Below are 6,000 nucleotides of genomic sequence, written 5' to 3' on the forward strand. Positions count from 1 at the left end.
CGACTTGAAACTTGGCACAAGTAGTTGTTATTGATGTAGGTCGGATGGTATTGAAAATGGGTCATATCGGACCACGTTTACGTATAGCCCCCATATAAACCGATCCCCAAATTTGGCTTGGGGAGCCTCCCGGAGCAGCAAAATTCATCCGATCCGGTTGAAATTTGGTACGTGGTCTTAGTATACGGTCTCTAACAACCATGCAAAAATTGGTCCATATCGGTCCATAATTATATATAGCCCCCATATAAACCGATCCCCAGATTTGACCTCCGGAGACTTTTGGAGGGGCAAAATTCATCCGATCCGGTTGAAATTTGGTACCTGATGTTAGTATACGGCCTCTAACAACCATGCAAAAATTGGTCCATATCGGTCCATAATTATATATAGCTCCCATATAAACCGATCCCCAGATTTGAACGGAGCCTCTTGGAGGGGCAAAATTCATCCGATCCGGTTGAAATTTGGTACGTGGTCTTAGTATACGGTTTTTAACAACCATGCAAAAATTGGTCCATATCGGTCCATAATTATATATAGCCCCCATATAAACCGATCCCCAGATTTGAACGGAGCCTCTTGGAGGGGCAAAATTCATCCGATCCGGTTGAAATTTGGTACCTGATGTTAGTTTACGGCCTCTAATAACCATGCAAAAATTGGTCGATATCGGTCCATAATTATATATAGCCCCCATATAAACCGATCCCCAGATTTGACCTCCGGAGCCTCTTGGAAGAGCAAAATTCATCCGATCCAGTTGAAATTTGGTACATGGTGTTAGTATACAACCATGCAAAAATTGGTCCATATCGGTCCATAATTATATATAGTTCCCATATAAACCGTCCCCAGATTTGACGTCCGGAACCTCTTGGAGGAGCAAAAGTCATCCGATACGGTTGAAATTTGGTACATTTTGTCAATATATGGCCTCTAACAGCCATGTAAAAATTGGTCCATATCGGTCTTTAGTTATATATAGCCGATGACTTATTACACAAAAATTGGTCCATATCGCCAAAAATAATCTACCAAAACTTTATTTCCATAGAAAATTTTGTCAAATTTTATTACTATAGAAAGTCTTGTCAAAATTTCATTTCTGTAGAAAGTTTTGTCAAAAGTTTATTTCTATACAAATGTTTGTCAAAATTTTATTTCCATAGAAAATTTTGTCAAAATTTTATTTCTATAGAAAATTTTGTAATCTACCAAAACTTTATTTCCATAGAAAATTTTGTCAAATTTTATTACTATAGAAAGTTTTGTTAAAATTTCATTTCTATAGAAAGTTTTGTCAAAAGTTTATTTCTATAGAAATGTTTGTCAAAGTTTTATTTCTATAGAAAATTTTGTAAAAAATTTATTTCTGTAGAAAATTTTGTCAACATTTTATTTCTATACAAAATTTTGTCAAAATTTTATTTCTATACAAAATTTTGTCAACATTTTATTTCTATAGAAATTTTTGTCAAAATTGTATTGCTATAGAAAATTTTGTCAACATTTTACTTCCATAGAAAATTTTGTCAACATTTTATTTCTATAGAAAATTTTGTCAAGTTTTTATTGCTATAGAAAATTTTGTCAAATTTTTATTTCTATAGAAAATTTTGTCAAAATTTTAATTCTATAGAAAATTTTGTCAAGGTTTCATTTTTATAGAAAATTTTGTCAAAATTTTATTTCTATAGAAAATTTTGTCAAACTAGATTATATACGTATTTAATCGGCCTTTTTTTGTTTAATATATACCCCGTATGGGCTAACTTACAATTTAGAAGACAGTGTTAAAAAGTTTTACGATACCTTGCCATCGGCAAGTGTTATCGCAACCCAAGTAATTCGATTGTGGATGACAGCCTTTAGTAGAAGTTCCTACGCAATCCATGGTGGAGGGTACATAAGATTCGGCCTGGCCGAACTTACGGCCGTATATACTTGTTTTAATTTAATATGGTGAACCGTTTTCAAGTTATTCCATTATATGTAGCGGAAGTGCCTTACTTTTGAACATAACGGTATATCGAGCTGGATTCAGCGTCCCAAATAACTAATAAAAAAAGATATTCAGTTTTTAATCAACAGAACCACTGTTCCCCTTTGTAATAATTAATTACATTGAATTCATGAATAATGCCATATAAATGATAGCCACTCACAAACAGTGAAAATTACTTCAAAAGAAATTTATTAGCGGTTACGATATGAATTTAATTAATCTGGAAAGTTGTATAGTCCGCACACTAACAGAAAAGGTTTCGTTATATTAACGAAATGTGTCGTTAAAAGTCAGCCAATGAAATAAATTCATTAATACAACGAACTTTTTCGTTAATATAAAAAATTTTCTACAAATCAACGTAACGTTTCGTACTATTAACGAATATATTCATTGTATTAATGAGCGGGTATTTAAGATTCGGCCGAGCCGAATCTTTTATACCCACCACCATGAAACGCACACAATAATTTTTCTTTTCGTGATGAATTAGCATATATGTGGGAGCCACCGTGGTGCAATGGTTAGCATGCCCGCCTTGCATATACAACGCCGTGGGTTCGATTCCTGTTTCGACCGAACACCACAAAGTTTTTCAGCGGTGTATTATCCCACCTCAGTAATGCTGGTGACATTTCTGAGTGTTTCGAAGCTTCTCTAAGTGGTTTCACTGCAATGTGGAACGCCGTTCGGGCTCGGCTATAAAAAGGAAGCCTCTTGTCATTGATGGACTGAATAGTCTAAGTGAGCCTGATATATCTGGCTGCCACCTAACCTAACCTAGCATATATAATATATTTATATGACGACTTTGCTGCGGATACAAAATTTGTGGCAATTTAGTTAATATCGTGTCTGTACTAAATTGTAGAAATTTTAGGTTTTGGTTAAGTTAGATGTATTTTAAGTATGTAGTTTAAGCTCTCTTAGACTATTAAGTCCGTTATGAAAACACAAGTGGTGAATTTCTTTTCAATGAGTTGGGCTCGATTCTATATTTAGCTCAAAGACAAGGGAGCCACAGTGGTGCAATGGTCAGCATGGCCGCCTTGCATACACAGGGTTCAAACCAGGATTATTCCACCACAGTAATGCTGGTGACTTTTCTGCGTGTTTCAAGGCTTCTCTACACTGATAGAAAAAGTTTCGTTGTATTAACGAAATGTGTCATTAAAACTGAGCCAAAGAAACAAATTCGTTAATAAAATGAAATTGTTCGTTATTATAACGAACTTTGTGTTAATCAACGTAACGTTTCGTACTACAAAGGAATTTTTTCATTGTATTAATGAAAATGTTTTGTTATATCAATGAACATTTTTCGCTGGCTCAATTTTATTGAAATTTTCTTTGAGTGTAAATGGTTTCACGGAACGCCGTTCGGACTCGGCTATAAAAAGGAGGTCGCTTGTCTGAGCCTAACATCGGGCAGCACTCAATGATAAGAAAGAAGTTCACAACTTTGGTATCACAATGGACTGAATACTCTAAGTGAGCCTGAAACATCGGGCTGCCTAACCTAGGTTAGGCATAAGCGTAGGAAGGCCTCTGGGGAGGGGGCTTAGACCCCCCCCAGAAAAATTTTAGCCCCCCCCCAGAATTTGAAAACCTATTTACGATTTTACATTTTTATAAAAATTAAGCAAGTATATACTCGTACAACGCACAAAGTTCCACTAAAGACTTTCATGCACAATCGAATTACTTGGGTTGTGGTAGAAGTCTTATATTTATGAAATAAAGCTGTGTTTGAACTTATGATTTAGTTGAATAAAAAATAGTAATTGATATTAGAACTATTCTTTCATAAATTAATATCTTAATAATGCTGCAAAAAAGCGTCGCCAAAAAGAAATGAAAATGTTCTTTTTGAGTCTGGAAGTGGTACACTCTTACTTACTCTTTTACTCTTTTTTTAAACTATTTGAAAAAAGAAAACAAAAAATTACGCATTAGTTACTTTCTGTGTAGTTAAAATAGTTAACTTCTTTGTGAGGACATTTTTGGAAGTGCTTTTAAAGTTGTGCCTTTAGAACAACTCCCAATTTTTTGCTGGGAAAAGTGTGGAACTACCCTACGGGAAATGGATCAACCACAGAACTGGTACAGGACTAGTCACTGGTGTGTATGGACCAGTCCCAGTTCTGATCAAAACGTATGGAAGGGACCGTCCACCTTTACATGGGTTTGTCATTGACGGAGTAAACTTACATTTTAGGACGCGTCTTGGACTCACCCCAAAAGACATGTCCTGGAACAATTTAGCAGGAGCAACCCATAAACAGGTCCTCAGGAACCAGTCTCGGACAAACTCTTAGAAATCTCTTTCAATTTGGGCTCCTAATCGAACCCGAAATGAAAAAAAAAATTTGAAATATATCGAAGAAAAGGTTATTCTGATAATTTTATTTCACTAAATTTTATTTCACAATTTGCACCAATTTCCCGTAGGGTACTTTTAGTTGCTTTATTATAAATTGATTCTCTAGTTATTTTGATGTCTATTTTTTATTAAATTTTATGAAATAAAACATTAGTTGAACCTATAAGTTCAGTCTACAAAGTTTTAGCTAGGGGGGCTATAGCCCCCCCCCCCTAGGAAAATTGTCTAGCTACGCTAATGAGGTTAGGTTAGGTTAGGTTCAAGTCCGATTAAGATTCAGGCTCACTTAGACTATTCAGTCCATTGTGATACCACACTAACTAAAAGTACTTATTACATATGGGCACTTCTAGTTTCAACCGTTGAACCTTCTCGATTATTTTCTTCTGTTGAACCAACCATATTGTTCCAAAAACATTAGCAGACTGCTTAAGTTAACGTTTTCCAGGTCCGCCAGTAATCTGAAGCTATATACCCCTAAAATTTGCTTACGCCTTACACAAAATGCAGGACAATCACAAAAGAGGTGTTTTATTGATTCCTTTTCCTCCGCATCATGACAGCTCATACAATAGTCATTATACTTCGCACCAATAGTTTTTGCAAAATCGCCTATCAGGCAGCGACCCGTTATAGCAGACATCAGGAGTAATATCTGGCGTCTCGAGAACACTAGCATATCTAGTGTGCGGTTTAAGTTTAAATGGGGCCATATTTGTTTGGTGTCGTTACAACCCTTACAATTCTCCCATCGAATATTTGCCATCATGACAGCCTTCTCACGCAGTAAGAGCTTGCAGGTAGCCAGAGGCATACCAACAGATTCTAGTTCCCCTGGAATATGTAAGGTAGTTCCTAGCCTTGCTAGCTCATCTGCTTCGCAGTTCACCGGTATGTTCCTGTGGCCAGGCACCCATATTAGGTGAATATTGTGCTGCTCAGCCATCTCATTGAGAGATTTGCGGCAGTCGATGGCCGTTTTCGAGTTGAGGACCACAGAGTCCAAGGATTTTATTGCAGGTTGACTGTCTGAGTATATAATAATGTCAATGCTTGGAGCATTACTTCTCAGCCAATTCACCACCTCTCCCACTGCCAATATTTCAGCCTGAAAAACACTACAGTGATCAGGAATCTTTTCGCTATTCAAAGTTTCAGATCTTTAGAATATACTCCGAAACCCACTTGGCCATCCAATTTGGAGCCATCAGTGTAGAAATCTATATATCCTTTATTCCCCGGGGTCCGTGTACACCACGCCTCACTGTTGGGAATTAGAGTCTCAAACTTTTTATCGAAAAGTGGACTCGCCAAAGTGTAATCCACTACGTTAGGCACATCTGGCATTATTTTGAGGACCGAACTGTGACCGTAACTTTTTTCCGACCACAGCGATAGCTCGCGCAACCGCACAGCCGTTGTTGCAGCTGACTGTTTGGCCAAAATGTCTAAATGCAATAGATGCAGTATGACATTAAGGGAGTTTGTTCCTGTCTTGCTGAATGCGCCTGAGATACACAAGCACGCCATACGCTGAACTTTGTCTAAACTTGGCGGTTGGTGAAGTGCCGGTCACCAGACTACAACACCATATAGCATTATAGGTGTA

Source organism: Haematobia irritans, chromosome 4 (assembly GCF_050003625.1).
Source record: "Haematobia irritans isolate KBUSLIRL chromosome 4, ASM5000362v1, whole genome shotgun sequence".
Lineage (NCBI taxonomy): Eukaryota > Metazoa > Arthropoda > Insecta > Diptera > Muscidae > Haematobia > Haematobia irritans.